Genomic DNA, 19,135 nt, shown 5'->3' on the forward strand with positions numbered 1-19,135 from the left:
TTTGGACTCGGCTTCTTAGAAGCTTTTTGTTGTCCCGAGACAATAAGAATACAAAATCTTATTTATAATTGATTAATTGTGGATTTATAGGGAGAAGTAGTAAAAGTGTCTATCTCTTTGACATGCTGACATGGTTTGTGTGATAATATTTTTGAGCACCAATAGTCATAGCTTCAAAAATTGTACTGATTGCTTTTTTAAATGCGAACACTTTTCTCCTCTTACTTAATGATTTTACCTGAATTCAAATGGTAGATATCTGATAGTATAATTTCAAGCCTTCCTCACTTTCTCTTTTCTCTCACAATGTTTTTTCTCTCTTGTTTTTTCAACCTTCTCGAGACACACCTTTTTGGATGCATCTTCTTTAAATAATAAATTCTTAGATTTTACATTATTATGCACTCAGAAACTTATTAAATAAAACCTTGCATGTTTATTACTTGCATGTATTAAAAAACATCTTGTATATTTAGTACTACTCATATATTTAGCACCAGTTTTGCATAATATTGTCTATTTCATTTATTTATCTCTAAAAAAACTTTTATAGTATTATCTGAATTAATTTTGTTTCACATCTATTTCAATAATTGGGATGATTATAGTGTTTGGTTTAAAGTTCCCTTTTTAACTTTAACATTACACTCTATTTTGTTTATCTGAGGTTGTATATCTTTCCTTTATAGTTATGGCTTTTGATGTGATGAAGGAATCACACATATGCCAATCAGTGGTGCTTGAAACTTGAATTGTTTCTTTTTACTGGGAGCCACACAGCTGGCTGGAGAGCTTGCAGACTTGGCAGAGGCACTAAAGGCTGTGCTGCTTTAGTTTGGGTGCTTATATACATCTTCATCAGGGATTGCACTATTTAGCTGAGCAATGCACATTAGAGTTATGGTGCTCTTGAAGGTCTCTGTAGTGCTCCCAGAGGTCACAATTCCTGTCCATGGTGCTCACACATCTCATAGTTGTGGTGCTCACCAAACATTGCACTCCTTTGTGACGCTTACACCAATCTAGCTGTGGTGTGGCTAGAAATTGCTTGTGGTGACAAAAAACACAGACAGGAGAGGTATGAGAAGTAAAAAGCAACAAGCCCCCCCCGGACTGTGCGTGGTGTATATGGTGACAGTGGGAATTTGAGCTTATGACCATAAGTTTGCAAGACAGGTAGCCTAAGCTACGCATTAAGTATTCTTACCTTTAACATTTTCTGGTTTGTTTTTGTTTTTATTTTTTTAATTTTTTAAATTTTACTGAATCACCGTGAGATAGTTACAAGCTTTCATGTTTGGGTTACAATCAGACAATGATCAAACACCCATCCCTCCACCAGTACTGAAATTAGATAATGGACCAAACATGATGACCTCTCAATGTCCGTGTTGCAAGTCATAATACCCAAAAGTAGAGAATATGGGGAATATTGTCTGCCATGGAGGCAGGGAGAGGATGGGAAAGGGGAGGTGTACCTTTAACACTTTAATTTCATCTTTTCTTAAATATTGTCTTTTGATTTTATTTATGAATAGAATCAGAAATTTTTATTTTTTTCTTTGCCACTTTCCTTGCCACTCAATGCTAACTAGTAATCTTACTTTGGTTAAGGTTCACTTTTGAAAATTTAGATATGCTTTAACATCAATTACCTGGTATGTCACAAATAGTGATTTTTAAAAAATCTTTTGATCTTTAAATAATAAGTTGGCCACTCTCCATTTCTCAGCCCATTTGTTGACGAGCTGAAGTTCATCAATAAGTTATATTTTTCCATAAAAGCCATGTTAATGATGTTTTTTGAGTTTTGTCTTGCTTGAGAGTTGAATGACTCCTGAGTGAACATAATACAGTATTTAAGATGTAAATTTGGGCGCATATGCCACCTGTGCCTATGTGCTGCTGTGCCTGTATTTGCTGCTGACCACATGTGTTGCCTGCATCCTCCTCTTGAGATGTGGACTTGCATACTTTCATATCTAATGCTGGAATGTGTACTGAGGTTCTCTCTGCCTTCAGAGAAACTTGTGTTTTTTCTCTTGAGTGTTACTCTCTCTCTTTCCCTCGCCTTTTTAAAAACCCCAAATATGTTTTTACTTAAAAAAATATGTAAATTTGGTGCATTGAAGCTACATACATTCTACTGGAGTTTGAATACTTACAATTATGTCCAAACCAAAGGAATTATTCAATGGAAGCTATAACTGCATGTTATAAAAAATCTCTGATCTACCATAATAGTGAAAAATATTGTAGGGCTGGAGCAATAGTACAGTGGGTAGGGCATTTGCCTTGCATGCGGGTGGCCCGGGTTCGAGTTCCAGCATCCCATATGGTCCCCCAAGCAACCACCAGGAGTAATTCCTGAACGCAAAGCTTGTGCATCACTGGGTGTGACCCAAATAGCAAAAAAAAAATCTATATCTGTATAAATTGCATTGATATTTTTCAAACTTATTAGAATTTCAACAATTTCTCACATTAAATAATACTGATGAAAACTCTAGAGCCAATCTAACAGTTTTCATTTATAAGTGACTTCATTGGTTTTGCTTGATTATCCATTTTCTTCATTTTTATCTCTTAAAAAACCTCCAATTTCCACAGTCAGAGACAGAAGGAGAGTATCCAGGCCCATGGAGCATTGAGATAGACTGTCTGGAAGAAATATCTAAGGTGTGGAACTTTTCCTTGGAGAACATGGGGATTACACCAAATTCCTGGGCCCCTTATCCTGATGGATGCTATATTGGTTCTTATTTCCATAGTAACATATCCTGAGGGAAATTTCCTGAGCTGAGCTACACCCACCAAAAGTTAGTTGCAGATCTAAATAAGGACTAAAAGATATATACCAGGACAGTTTAAGACAAGACTACAAACTCAATCTCTTCCCATTTGATATCTGACTGCTAGGATGCAAGTCATAACCCTAGAGCCAGTAAGCACCCTGGGGACCTCCCAAATCATAGCCAGTTAACAAGGGTACCCTAGAACCTGATGTGCTCATCTCGTAGCCACATGAGCATGTGCTCATGCTCTGCCACTGGGGTCCTACCTTTGTCTTAAGAACACACTTCCAGGGTGTCATGTTAAGCAAGAGGAAGAACGAATGCCAGGTGTTCTCACTTATCTGTGGCTTTTACAAGGAAGATGTCAATGCGTGAAAACCCCTAGTCCTGGATTGCAGAAATGAGATTTTCAAGGAAGGGGGAGAAGGAAGGGGAGAATAAGGAGGAGGCAGACTGGTGGAGGCAGCCTGGTGGTGACACAAACACATTGGGCAAGGGCGTTGGGCAATTTGGAGGTTGAAGAGGTGAGGCAACTTTATATCAAAGCTCAAAGAACAACACTATTTTAAACATGGGTTCTACATTATAAGAATTAAATCCAAAAAATGAGTTGATGAGGAGTCAGGATAGGGAGTGGAAAGGAACCGTGGGTGATTTGTGGAGGGACACTGACACTGGTGGTGGGTTCAGAATTGATCATTGTATAATCAAAATTCCATTATTAACAGCATTCTATATCATGGTGCCATATATATATAGTATTCATGTAATATCTATCTTATGTCATATTAAGTAGCACTGTTGTCCTGTTCTTCATCGATTTGCTTGAGCAGGCACCAGTAACATCTCCATTATGAGACTTGTTGTTACTGTTTTTGGCATATGCCACAGTAATTTGCCAGGCTCTGCCGTGCGGGCGGGATGCTCTTGGTAGCTTGTCGGGCTCTCCGAGAGGGAATGAGGAATCGAATCCAGGTCGGCTGTGTGCAAGGCAAATGCCCTACCCTCTGTGTTATCGCTCCAGTCTTATATATACTTAAGGTCATATTAAGTATATGAGATATATTTTATATGATTTTTAGGAGCTCCAGTGGCACAATTGGTTAGTGTGTGGTACTTATATATGATTTATAATGATATATTATGTATAAGAAATCCTAGTCATTGTCATATGCTATTAGATATATGGAGCCAAAGAGATATGCTCAACACAGGATGACCACAAGCCTTCAATTTAAAAAATGATAATAAAGCAAACTGCAGTAAAATGAAAGAACCCGCCTTCCCTCCCCCACACTCCCCCACCCCATGCTCAGTTCTATGTGACTGCAGCAGCCTAGGAGCTACTAGACATTGGCAAACTGGAAACCCATTTTGCCTAGGTTCTCTTGATATTGATTCACAAGTGTCTTCAGGAATTTTCTTTCTAGAACCCTAGGTCACTGCAGGCTTTGTTATAACTTGATTTACAGCTATCACTGGTTAGTCATGACTGGGCCACCCAAGCCTTCTCAAACTTGGTGACTAGGTATCCCCAGACAGGATATATTAAACACTAGGCCACCTCAAAAGTATTTAGAATATTTTAAGAACATATCTATGTATAAACTGTCCTTACCAAAAAGAAAGCAGATGGAAAACAGCTTTACAATTTTAAAAGTTTCCCTGTGATTCTACATTTTTTCCCACAGAGAACATTATGTATGTCCTAAATTGTCACATATTTTTATACAAAAGTTACCTATTGTTTATTGTTATTTTTTAAATCAAGCTACCAAAAGTATTCTGGCCGCTTGGCAAAGCCTGGCAAGCTACCCGTGGTGTATTCGATAGGCCAAAAACAGTAACAAGTCTCACAATAGAGACGTTACTGGTACCTGCTTGAGCAAATCGATGAGTAATGGGATGACAGTGATACAGTGATCTAAATATGTATATATCTATTTACATACACATATACATATTTATATAAGTACATAAATATATTTATATAAATATGTATATAACTATTTAATGAAACAAATATATAAATAATATATAAAACATACACTATTCATATAAATATATTAATATTTTGAATGTTTTATAGAAATCATATATATAATTTATATAAAATTATGTTTTATTTGTATATAATATATTAATAAATATGCATTTATTTATATGTATATATAAAACACATGCATATATCTCTATATCTATCTATCTATCTATCTATCTATCTATCTATTTATTCTCCTCTAGTACTTGGGATTCAGCTCAGATGAAATGCATGTACTTTACCACTGAACCATACTCCTATCCCCATTTATATGTATTTTTACTTTCTATGTTTGTATTTTATGTATTTTTACCTTCTATATTTGTGGGGGTGATGCTCGACAGTACTGGAAGGTCATAGTGGACCAGGGAATAGAAGTAGAGGTTCCTGTATACAAGGGGCTCCTATGTATAGATCTGTATAGAGAGGAGCTCCTATATATCAGGGGCTTCTACATGTTCTCTACCAATTGAACCATGTCCTCAGCCCTAGCTATAACCCTAGTACAGACATAGAAAAGAAATGGAGAAATTAACCTGTACTGATGGATGAAGACAAAAACCTCTGAGGATCTCAAAGGCTATCAGAGTGGTATGAACTTTCTTATGAAGACTTTAAAGCAACGATCCTATGAATCTCACTGAAATGAGAAAATCAATGGAAAAAAAAGTCAGCTCTTGAATGTGTGAGAAAAATCCAAATATAAAGGATTGAGCTAAATAATATTGTAACTGAACTATAAAGTACAGTAGAGGCAATCAACAGAAAAATGATAGAAGACAAAGGCTGAGTCAATAAGCTCAAATATAAAGTAGAAAGTGAAGTAGAAGAGAACAATAAAAAAGAGAATTTAGCTATGAAAATAGCATAGGAAACTTATGGGAAAGCATCAAGAGGAAAATAATATGTTTCCATAGGGATTACAGAAAAACAAGAAAGGAATAGTGTTCTAATTTAAAAAGTAATAACTGAAAATGTCTCCAATGTAAGGAAGGAGACAATATCCAGACTTAGAAAGCTTAAAGAGTTCCAAATAAAATAAAGTCAAAATGGATACATACCAAGATACATTCTAATTTTAGTGACAAAAATAATTTAGAGATGTAATTCTAGAAGCAGCAAGAGAACAGCAAAGATGCAAAAATAAGGAACCCTGTATAAAATTCAGATTTCAAAATTGGAACTGCATAAGTCATAAGAAAATGTTGTGATCTATTCAATGGAAAAACTACAGGAAGAATATCCAGTTAGGTTGCCAGTCAGATTTGAAGAAGTGATAGATAGCTTTTCAGACAGAAACATAGGAATTCATGATTTAAAGGGGTGATCAAAAAAAAGTCTTTTCAGGCAAACATTTATAGGAATTCATGATTAGTAAACCAGCTCTGCAAGAAATGCTCAAAGAGGGCTGGAGAGATAGTGCAAGGGGTTGGAAAGCATGCTTTGCATGTGGAAATCCCAGGTTCAGTTCTTGGAACCGTATGGTCTCCTGAGCACTGAAAAACAAATGTTGAAGAGGACCTATAAATAAGGAAAAGAAGCCTCACTCAGAAGCTAAGGTATTTAAAAATCATAAAATGTGTTAAGGAAAAAGTTGACCTGGTGTTTCTTAGAATTAACTTAATATTTATTTGCCTTCAGCTTAAAGTGGGATTTTTGCTTACCATCTTAGAACCCTGGATGTCAGAACCCAAACCCGAGATGTCAGGGCTCATGGCAATCTCAGTACAAAAACATTTAGAAGAAACAAATACGAGACAAATGTAATTGATCACTCTACATAATGATATGTATGCAAATATCAATGTAAAAGGGAGAAAATTAGAGAATAAAATAACAAACTTAAAATAACAAAATGTAATAACACAGGATTTTTAGGGATAAAAGGTAGTAAATTCTTTTGTACAACTATATTCTCATTGGTACAAAAAGTACAGCAAGTGCCCTCCTTGCTGTACTATTGCTCCGCCCCTATAATGTAATTATAGATGGGATTTTAAACCTGATTTCTTTCTCTACTAGCTCATTGTGTGCAAACAGATATGCGACCAATTTCTGTGTATTGATTGTGTAGCATACCACACTTCTGCATTTCTATCATTTCTAATCAATTTTAGGTTGAGTTTCTAGGGTTCCTTAGGTATATTTTCATGTTGTTTGTTTTGCAAATAGTTATGATAGTTTTGCTTCTTTTAAAATTTGGATATGCTTTGTTTCTTACCTGATTGCTGTGGCAAAGATATTCAATCATTGTCACTGTCATCCCATTGCTCATTGATTTGCTCGAGCGGCCACCAGTAACGTCTCCATTGTGAGACTTATTGTTACTGTTTTTGGCATATCATATATGCCACAGGTAGCTTGCCAGGCTCTGCCGTTCGGGCCTGATACTCTCAGTAGCTTGCCAGGCTCTCCAAGAGGGAGGGAGGAATCGAACCTGGGTTGGCCACGTGCAAGGCAAACACCCTACCGCTGTGCTATCACTCCAGCCCAAAGATGTCCAATACAATGGATAATTCTGAGGTTGTATCTCCTTGTACTGTGTCTGATCTGAAGTAGACGTCTGCAGTGTTTCCAGTAAGTATATGGGTGTTAGTTTGTTCTCGAAGGTATTTACTATGTGAAGTTTCTTCTATCAGCATTTTATTGAGATATTTTATCATAAAAGGATGTTAAGTCTTGGGGCTGGAGCAATAGCACAGCGGGTAGGGCGTTTGCCTTGCACGCGGCCGACCCGGGTTCGATTCCCAGCATCCCATATGGTCCCCTGAGCACCGCCAGGAGTAATTCCTGAGTGCATGAGTCAGGAGTAACCCCTGTGCATTGCCAGGTGTGGCCCAAAAGCCAAAAAAAAAAAAAGATGTTAAGTCTTTTAAAAAGCTTTTATGAGTTTATTGATATGATCAGATGGTTTTTACTTTTATTTACATTGATGTGGTATATTATGTTATTTGTGCATGTTGAATAAGTCTTGCAGAGTGGAATAAATCCCACTTGATCATGATGTGCAGTCTTTTTAATGTATTGTTGAATTTGATTCACAAAAATTGCATCTATGTTCAGAAGGGATATGGCCTATTGTTTTCCTGTGATGTCTCTGACATAGGGTACCAAGTATTAGAGTAATGTAGATTTCATAGAAAGTATTTGGAAGAAAAGTCTAGAGCAATAATACAGCAGGTAAGGTGCTTGCCTTATAGGCGGTCAACTCAGATTCAATCCCTGGAATTCTATATGAGCCACAGAACCCCATGAGGAGTGATTCCTCAAAACAGCGCCTGAAGTTAGCACTGAGCACTGCTGAGTCTCCCAAAAAGAAAAAGAAAAAGAAGGAAAGAGGGAAGGAGGGAAGGAAAGAAGGGAGGGAGGGGGAGGGAGAGAAGAAGGAAGGAAGGAAGGAAGGAAGGAAGGAAGGAAGGAAGGAAGGAAGGAAGGAATTTGGAATAATAATTCTTCTTTCTTCAATTTTTTAAAAGAACTTCAGAAGGATAGTAATGGTAGATCTCATTAGTAAAACCATCTGTTTAAGTATTTTTTTCTAGTTTCCTGAGGAAGCCAGTATTGCTATGAATTTTCTTTCTTTTCTTTTTAATTTTTTTTTAAATAAAATCTTGTACTCTGAAGGATTCCATTTCCAGCACTCTGTATGGTCCCCTGAGCCCACTATCTCTGAATGTACAGCCAGGAATAGGTCCTGATTACCACTGGATATGGTCCCAAAACAACAAAAAAACCTTAAAATTGCATTAAGAAGAATTAGGTACATATGATTCAATAAAAGAGATGAAAGACATGTATATCAAAAACTATAAAAGACATAGAAGACACAGGAAACACAAATGTATTTCATTTCATGGATTGAAAGAATTAGTATTGTTAAAAATCACCGTTTCGGAAGGTTGGAGAGAGAGTAGAGTGGGTATGGCATTTACCTTGCATGTAGCAGACCTGAGTTTGATTTTCAACAGGCCATACGATTCCCCTGGGTCAAGAATAAGCCCTGAGCAGTGTCAGGTTTGGTCCCCAAATGAAAACAAATGAACAAAATGACCATTCTATTCAAACCACTATACAGAGTCAGTGCAAGTCTATCAAAATATCAGTATCATTTTTCAAGAAAATTGAAAAAACGTTATTAAAACTCATATTGAACCTAGGCCTCCTGCATGCAAAGCTGTGCATTTCAAACTCTTTCTCCAAGCCTGTTCTCTTCTTTTAACTTTTTCTAAAGTCCTTTTCAGGCTAGCTTAGTTTAGGAGTTCTATTTTGCTTTCTCTTGAAAACCTTTATTATGTAACTATTTTGCCCCTTACTTTCATGTTATTTTTGGTATCTTTGTCTTAATATCTCAATCAGGGGCTGGAGTGATAGCACAGCGAGTAGGGCATTTGCCTTGCACACGGCCGACCCAGGTTCAAATCATAGCATTCCATATGGTCCCTCGAGCACCGCCAGGAATAATTTCTGAGTGCAAAGCCAGGAGTTAACCCCTGAGCATCACCGGGTGTGATCCAAAAAGCAAAACAAAATAAAACAAAAAAATCTGAATCAAATTCTATATAGAATTTGGTTACCTACGTAGGATGAAGAAGATATTCAAGATTTGTACTTCCCCTTGGTCTCCTGCCGATTTGTTCTATTCATTATTGAAAGGTGTGGGTGTGTGTTTGTCTGCAACTATTTCTGGTGAATGCGTTTCTCCTTTTATTGCTAAGTTTTATTTCCTATGTTGGGCCTCTGTATTCTGTAGTATGATACATGGTATATGTATGTTAATTGTATGTTCTTGATAAATTAGTTTCTTATAAACTGTTCATCTGTTCCTTAGTACCAACTTTTGTTTCAAAACTTGTTTTGTCTAATATTAATTTAGTGTTTCCTAAAAATCTCTGTAATATTTTTTGACTCTAAATTTTTGTTTGTTTATATCTTTGAGTGTGATGTGTGTTTTATAATAACCTGTCATTTGATTCAATTTTAAATTTGACTCTGCTAAATCTTTGCCTTTTAATTTCAAAGTCTAATCTATTTGCATTTTATATAATTACTCATAGGATAGGGTTTACTTATATTTTCTTATCTGTTTATATATGGCCTATGTTTTCTTTGCTTTTTTCCCCTTAGTTACTTCCTTCTTTATTACAAAATAGACACTTTGTGGATGACATTTTAATATATTTATTACTATTTCTTTTATTGTATTTTTAACTTCAGTTTCTTAGGAGCTACCCCAGGAGTTATAATCAGCATCTGAAAACCATCTAAGTAAGATTAATGTTAATTTTAAAAACATGGCTCTAATGAAACATTATTCTCTCCCATTTCCTTCTGATAGCCCATCATGTAGGGTGTTTGCCTTGCACGTGGAAGACCTGGGTTCTATTCCTCCGCCCCTCTTGGAGAGCCCGGCAAGCTACCGGGTGTATCTCACTCACACGGCAGAGCCTGGCAAGCTACCTGTGGCTTATTATTTGATATGCCAAAAAGAGTAACAACAAGTCTCACAATGGAGACGCTACTGATGCCCGCTCGAGCAAATCGATGAGCAATGGGATGACAGTGATACAGTGATACAGTTATCCTTCCTTTATTTATTGCCTTTTTCAGTCTTGTAATTCTTGCCTTATATATATTATTTTTATTTGGGAGGGGGTTTGTTCTCTCAAGAGGTGCCTGGGGTTTCCTCTCAGAGATTCTCATGCCAGCTGTTCAATACAAGGGCTTGAGGGTGTGGTGTTGCTCAGGCTCTGAAGTGCGCTGTATTTCCTAGACCACCCTGAGATACTCAGGGGCCTCCAGGGTCTCCAGGGCCACCCCTGGCAATCTTCATATGATGTTTGGGAGACCATGTGGTGCAGGGGATCAAACCTGGGTTGACCGCATGTAAACTCCTGTTAATCTACACTAACCCTAGTCCCATGAGCCTGCTGGGACTCACCTCTGACACAGAACCAAGAGTAAGTACTAAGCACTGCTGGGTGTGGCCCCACACACCTCCTCTTCCTCTGGCTGCCAAGGAATAAAGAAACCTCAAAGACATTTAAATGATCTCTCTTCTAAGGGGTGGGGAGCACACCCAGGTAGGCGGCCTTTTCAGGTATACTATCTCTCTGGCACCACTAAGATCTCAAAGTTAATTTGAGGGTTCATTTGGGGACTAGGACACCAGGCAATGCTCAAGGCTTACTTTTGGCACAGGGATTACTCCTTCCGGGGTTTGGGGACCACATGGGATGCTGAGAATCGAACCCGGGTTAGTCCGGAGCGAGCACTGTACTATCTCTCCAGCCCAGCTGTAAACTTTAAATGTTTAAGCCTAGCTATCTTTTATTCCCGGAAAGTTTTTTAAATTATAATTTAAAATGCACCGTGGCTTCTATTGTTTCTGTTCTGTTCATCAGGGACAATCATTTGTAAAGATCAAGAAAACGTGACTTTTCAAAGCAAATAAAGTCACAAATAAAAACTACACGCTCGCGCGCCTATGCCACTTACACATGCGCACACACACGTTCACATTAAACTTCTTAAGACACGAACAAACAAATCAGTTGGCTGGCAGTTTGAGATAGAAATTGCTTTGTTCAGTCTTCTCGTTTGCTGTATACTTCTCTTTGAGACAGTGTTCTGGTGCCACCTAGTGTTACAAATGCGTAAAGCCATACAGTTTTTTTTTTTTTTCTGTTTTTCAAACCTTTTCCTTTTTTCTCTACTCTCCCTTCCTCTTTCTCAACTTCAAGTAACTGGCGTTTACCATCCTTAAACTTTACTTCTTGAATTATAGTTTGTGTTAGAATAACAAAGATTTAATTTCTGCCACCGGCAGAATTAGACATATTCGTGAACAATCTCAAATTATCTATAAGGGTTTGTATCCTACACATGGGAGTTTCTCTCCAAGGATACATCTTTATTTAAAAACTTCTTTGGGCTAACTGACAGGGTTAGTTGACCTTTCATTGGTTACCTGCAATTCATTATAATGTGCTCTGCAACATCCTTATATTATTATAAGTAATTTTTGCTGTATCATCAACTTCTATCCATCAGTATAATACCTGCCCCTACACTTATACTTCTCTTGCTACTTATCTACAAGTGGCCTTCATGTCTTGAAACTATCCTGTCTAGTGTATTATTTGACTTTAATTAAAAATATATCAGTTTAAGTGTATACTTAATAAAAGGATTAAGAGTTTATGACTTTCAAGCTAATATAAGGTTAGCTACTAAAGCATAATTAATCTAAAGGAGGACAAAAGTTAGAAAAATCATAGCATAATTTAATCCAAATATATTAATAAGTGTGTTAAGTGTAAGTAGACTATCTCGCAATACTATTTATAAATAAGCAAATGAAAGATGCAGTGACGATGCAAAATCCAAAGTTAGGGCCTGGGGAAGATAGCTGAAGTGGTAGAACACATAGCTAGCATTCAAAACACCGGAGTTCCTCCAAGACACAGCATTGCGTCAGTACCCACAGCCCCCGACCAAAGAACCTCCAGGTGTGGCCCTGTGGCTTCTGAATGTCAGTGGGCACAGCATGAGAAGGCCTGAGAACGGAAACTCAGCCCTTTGTTACTGGGTCAAGCTTGGACAGGAGTAGCCCTGGCGTCCCTTTGTGTGGCCAACACCCGGGTGGCCCCTGTGAAAAAATTCAAAGTGAACTTACAGGACATGTAACTAGAACATAAAACTACAGAAAAGTTGAAAGTGAAATGAACAAAGATAATGTCATACAAACATGCATCAAAAGGATGTGGCGAAACAAAGTTGTGACTATCTGATTGATCTCTAATATCTGATTAAAGCAAATAATCAGTGCAGAGAGTCCATGTGGTGATAAAAATGTATTTCTTCAGTAAGATAAAAATTTTGGGGGTGGGGTTGTTTGTTTCTTTGTTTTTGTTTTGACCACCCCAGCTGTGCTCGGAGCTTATTTCTGTCTTAGGGCTCAGGGGTCACTCCTTGTGGTGCTGGGACTTGGGATTGAACAGTTGCACGCAAGGTAAGAGGCATTTAAAAAACATTTTTTAGCATTTTTATGCCAGACCGAGTAGTCCTTAGGACTTAGTCTTGGCTCTGTGCTGATTTGTTCTTGGTTTTAGAATACTTACCTCATAGAATGACCTGACAAGTGTCTAAAGGAAATGTCTCTGTTTTCTGAGTGTGCATTTAAAAACATAAGTCCTGTTAATAGTCAAATTACATTTTATATTCCAATTGTTCTCCTGTCATTTTAAAATAATTTATTTCTTTTATTATGATTTAGGTAGTATGGTTGTAGTGGTTAACATATATCACTCTCATGCCGTTGATCATCGATTTGCTCCAGAGGCACCAGTAACAGTAACATCTCCACTGTGAGACTTGTTGTTACTGTTTTTGGCATATTGAATATGCCACGGGTAGCTTGCCAGGCTCTGCTGTGTGGGAAAGATATTCTCAGTAGCTTGCCAGGCTGTCCGAGAGAGGCGGAGGAATTGAACCCAGGTCGGTTGCGTGCAAGGCAAACACCCTACCTGCTTGCTATCACTCCAGTATATAGTGTTAATATTTCTTTTGATATATAGTGTTAATATTTCTTTTGATGTACAAAATTACTACATATTCACTACCACTAAAGTTCCCAAGACCCTCCACCACTGTTCTTGTCACTTCTGGTCTTTGAGTCTATCTCTTCCAATGCCCACCACCCTCCCTCCCCCATTCTAGCACTGCTTGATAATATCGGTTTTGAACCAAAGACCAAGGCTTTGTCATAATCAATATTACCTATTCCTATTCCCTTTTCTTATTTCTCTCTATACTACAGATATATGAGATCATCTGGTACTTAGTTTCTTTGTTTTATTTCTTCAACTTAGCATGATGCCTCCAGTTTCATCCAAGTGCACCAAATTTCAATTTCATCTTTTTATTTTAGCTTCATAATAGTCATTGTATATATATATATATAGATATATATATATATACACCACATCTTCTTTCTTCATTAATCTATTGGACATGTTGGGATGTTTCCATATTCTGGATATTTTACATAGCACTGCAATAAACACAGTTATGCACATATCCTTTCAAATGAATGTGCCTGTGTTCTTAGAATAAAAACCAAGAAGTAAATACCTGGGTCCTATGTTTATTTTAGAGAAAACTTCATATTGTTTCTTATTGATGGAGAACCACAAAATTTTATTTAAATAGTGTCCAGGGATATAGTATAACATATATAAATAACATAGTATAACAGGTGACACTTGCCTTGCATGAGGCTGACTCTGGCACCACATGTGGTCCCCTGAGTGCAGTCAGGTTTGGTCCAACCTCCCCTCAAAAATAGTTTCACAAATATTAAATACCTATAAATCAACTTAACAAAGGAGGCAAAAGACTTATGTATAGAAAAAAGTCACTATGAAAAGCAATAGAAAAGGCACAATGGAATATTAGTCAGCAAACGATAAAATTAGGCAGTTTGTTGCAGCTTGGATGGAACTTGGAGGGTATAATATTAAATGAAATAAGTCATAGGGAGAAATATAAATCCCAGGTGATCTCATTTATTTGTAGTATATAAAGACATAAGGCAAGGGAAAGGAATCTATGAAATGATGGCGAGTCCATGCTCTGAGTTATAGAACTGAGAGTGCCAAGTCAGGAATGACTGGGTGAGGGTAGACTGGGTTTGGTAGACTGGAGACAACATAAGGATGCTTTTCAAAAGTCTTAGACTCTTTGGTGGTAGAGAAGTAAGTTAAGTGTGTTCATAAAAAGCATAAGTATTAACAGTATTGTAATCATGTGTCTCAAGCTATAATAATTCGATTATAAGTTTTCCAGTCAAGTTCTTGGGGATTCATGACTTTGGATTGGAACGAGATATTCATTTTTGCAGGAAAAGGGAAAACAGTCCTTGACTCCATCCAAGTGTACAGGTCCTCTGTATATCCTAACAAAAAATAAAAGCAAGCTTAAGGAGATTTATAGCAAATGAAAATATATTTATTTAGGAAATAGGAAGGAAGACTGAGGGAAAAAAGAGACACACATGTTTGAGAGAGAATGCAGTCTTCTCCAGAAGGAACAGAGCCAAAAGTTCACCCCAAATTGAGATGCAGTAAATTCCAGAATGAGGAATATGTGCAGATTGCCTTGCAAAGTTATTTTTATAGGTGCTTCTCCCCATTGCTCAAACTGTCCCCACTAGGGTTCTCTGTAATAGATAAAAATCTGTTGCTAAGGTAGAAAAAGGGAAGAACTTGGAACTTTGGTGGTCTTTGATACTTAAAAAAAATGTTTGGCTACCCGAGGTTGTTCAGGGTTTCCTTCTGGCTCTGTGGTCAGGTATCACTCCTGGTAGTGACCCGGAGCCATATAGGTGCTGGGAATCAAACTTGGGTCAGGTGTGTGCCACAGAAGCACCTTAACTTCCATTCTATTTCTCAAGCTCTTTTTTCATGCTCTTAACAGGGCCTTTACTTTTTTTTTTTTTTTTTGCTTTTTGGGACACACCTGGCGATGCACAGGGATTACTCCTGGCTCTGCACTCAGGAATCACCCCTGGCGGTGCTCAGGGGACCATATGGGATGCTGGGAATCGAACCTGGGTCGGCCGCGTGGAAGGCAAACGCCCTACCCGCTGTGCTATTGCTCCAGCCCCAGGGCCTTTACTTTCTATTGAAACTTTTTCTGTTGGGTCCAGCCTTGGAGCTGCTCTGGTAACCTTCATATCTGTATCTCAATGAGTTCCTGGCTTCCATGATTTTAGGCTGGTGACAAAGTCATTTCTTTTTTCCATATTTTCAGGAACCTCCCATTTCTACCTGCCTGCTCCAAGTATTCTTAACTTTGTCTGTTTTGGGTTGAAATTGATACAGGCAGGATTTTACTGCTTTGCAAACTCATCTTCCTCCACCCAATCCCACTGCTTACACTTTTCTTCTGACTCAGAGGGAGCTGATTCATTGCTTTCTCTCCAGTCATATTGCACACAGTAGGAGCTATAATACAAACACAATTTATTCAGCAAGCAAGTCTTAGCAAAGAGAGCTTGGATTTTGCCTTTGGCCCTAAGAGTGATATAGGCCTTGACCTCTCATCCTGATCAGACAGACTAGCTTGCAAATTCCTCCTGGATAGATTAGCATTGTGTGTGTGTGTGTGTGTGTGCGTGTGCGTGCATGTGTGTGTATAATGTTATATGTAATACATAATGTATATTTTATATTTATCAATAATATATATTATAATGTATATTGCACTATAGCACTGTCGTCCCATTGTTCATCGATGTATATTATAAACTGTAGCAGCATAGCATTGTAGTCCCATTGTTCATCGATTTGCTCAAGCGGGCACCCATAACGTCTCCAATGTGAGACTTGTTGTTACTGTTTTTGGCATATCGAATACACCATGGGAATCTTGCCAGGCTCTGCTGTCCAGGCAGGATACTCTTGGTAGCTTGCCGGGCTCTCAAAGAGGAAGGGAAGAATCGAAACTGGGTGGACCTTGTGCAAGGCAAACACCCTTCCCCCCTGTGCTATTGCTCCAGTCCATATTATAAACATATTATATATTATATATCATGCCTGAAGGGTAAATGCCTCATATCAGGCATACTTAAATTCATCAGGGAAAGATAACCAGTCTTCCAGCAATTCCCCCTCGAACACCCTAAGGAGAGTCTGTAACCTAGGCCTTTGACAGTATTAAGCAATCTGCCTACTATATGACCTTCCTGAGTTAGCAGTAAAGAGCAACTCTGCCAGCTTAGTAGAGACATGTGACAGTTTTCTGAGGTAGTTCCTGGAACGATGTGCCAATGGCTCCTGTTAATAGAGGTAGAAGTTGGCGTGGATAGATGCTCTTATATTTTTATAAACTTAAAGCCCCAATTTAACTCCTTCAGGGAGCCCGACAGAAGATTTTAGTCTTCCTTGTTGCTGTGCATCTACCCCAGTAAATCTTACTTGGGAACAAATTGGTTTCTTGCCAATTGCAGTTGCACTTAGAGGCAAAGAACATGAGGGTATATTATGAGAGGGTGTTATCCCAGTTCCCATATTATTTCTGCATTTAAACTCCAAGTATTTTCATTCTGTAATATTTATTTTTTTTCTTTTTTGGGTCACACCTGGTGATGCTCAGGGGTTACTCCTGGCTCTGCACTCAGGAATTACTCCTGGCAGTGCTCAGGGGATCATATGGGATGCTAGGAATCGAACCCGGGTAGATTGCGTGCAAGGCAAATGTCCTACCCACTGTGTTATTACTCCAGCCCCTAATATTTCAGTTTTTACATTGCTTCACTCAATCATAGTCATCTGGGTCATGACCTATACTGGGTGCCAACAAAATAATGTGCAAGAATTCCACATAGGAAACTCGATTTATTGAGAGATCTTAATAAAAAAAATGGGTGCATCTTGTTCATAAATGTAAATATTCCAAGTCTTTCAAAACTGGCTAGTGGATTCTATTACAATCCCAAACAAAATATTACTATCACATAATGTAACATGATGCATGTGTAAATTTGTTAGCATTTTTTTTTTACTTTATAAGAGAACAGCATTAGCAAACACAAATAGGCCTAAAGAACTGAAGCAGAAAGGTTTGTAGATAGGATAAGGTCTCCCATGGCAATGAATTCCTGGGAAGTAATAAAACCTGTAGCTCCCAAACTGCAAAAATCCACCTTGTGAACATAGAAACTAAGGCCTGATAAGACCTTTATCTGGAGACTCACAAATGAATCTCAAAAAAGAGCAGCAAGCCGAAGAGATATCTCCCCACCCCATGCCAGGCTGATTTCATCTGAGCGCCTTGGAGGTGGGCAGGTGTGACCCTCAGCCTGTCCCAAAGGAACCCTGGCAACTATAAGCTTCCAGAACTCAATCGCCACCATGCCCAGGAATCACAGATTTGTCCCAAGCCCCCCACACATGAGAATGAATCCGCTGACAAAAACAGGTATGCAGGACTTAGACAGAAATCTCTAGGCTCAAGCAGAGTGGGGAATGGGCTCCTCCTCCCATGTACCCCTCTTTCAGGTTCCTGGCAGTCATACCTCTGGGCGCCACTTAAGCACATTAATGGCCATGATCCAGAGATTCACAAATGAATCCTGGAAGAGTAATATGCCAAGGAGATGACTCCAGACCCCAAAATCATTATCCAGTTAAAAAAATTTGACTCCAACTCTAGCATCCTATTAAAAATTTTAGAATTCCAGGTATGCGCGACCACTTTTGTGATTGTGTGGCATCTCATACTTTAGGCCAGTCATATACCAAGAGTAGGGGTGTAAGGTAGAAGACAACTTATATCTATCTATCTATCTATCTATCTATCTATCTATCTATCTATCTATCTATCTATGCACACAAAAGCTCAAATTCTTAGTGATCTCTTATAGGGGCTTAATGGTTCCAAGATGAGCTACAATAATCTTCATATACTTTTCTTTAAGGAAAACATTTTTTTTCATTTTCAGTCACACCCGGCAATGCACAGGGGTTACTTCTGGCTCTGCACTAAGGAATTACTATTGCTCCAGCCCCTAAGGAAAACTTTTTGGATCAATTTTAGTCAATTATTCATAGCAAACAATAGAAAATAAATTATTTAGCATCTGCCTATGGGGCAGGCTTGGATGGTGGTAGGAAAATTTGAAATAATGGTGGTGGGAAGGTGTAATAGTGGTGGGGTTGGTGTTGAAATATTGAATGAAATCAATTATTCTGAACAACTTTGTAAAAATAAAATTAAAACATTGAAAAAAGACCTATATCGGGTGCCAGCACAGACTCAGAGAAGGCTGGAGTGTCCGTCACCCATGAGAACTTCCAAGAGAAGTTCCAGAAGGAACAAAGGCCAGGAAAGGAATATCAAAGAAAATCATCAACTACTCCCACCTTTACCCCTTGGGAACTACCCTTGCAGTGGATTCTTACCTAAGTAGAAAGTTCCACATGAGACAGCTTGGGAGAAATCCTATCAAGTTGAACAGTAGAAACATGTACATAAACATGTACAAAAATATGTACATATAAACATGTACAAATGACCCAAACCCATGTGCTACCTTTGTGTATGTGCTGCTTCAGAGTGCATGTGGTGCCTGAGCATATATGTTGTCTGCATATCCCCTCTTGACATGTGTACTTTCATACTTTAACACTGGAATGTGTACCAGGGTTCTTTCTCTCCACTCTGCTCTCTCTTTCTCTCCACCTTGTTCTCTCTTTCTCTCTTGCATGTTATTCTCTCTTCCTCCCTCCCTCTCTCC

This window comes from Sorex araneus, chromosome 9, assembly GCF_027595985.1.
Source record: "Sorex araneus isolate mSorAra2 chromosome 9, mSorAra2.pri, whole genome shotgun sequence".
NCBI lineage: Eukaryota > Metazoa > Chordata > Mammalia > Eulipotyphla > Soricidae > Sorex > Sorex araneus.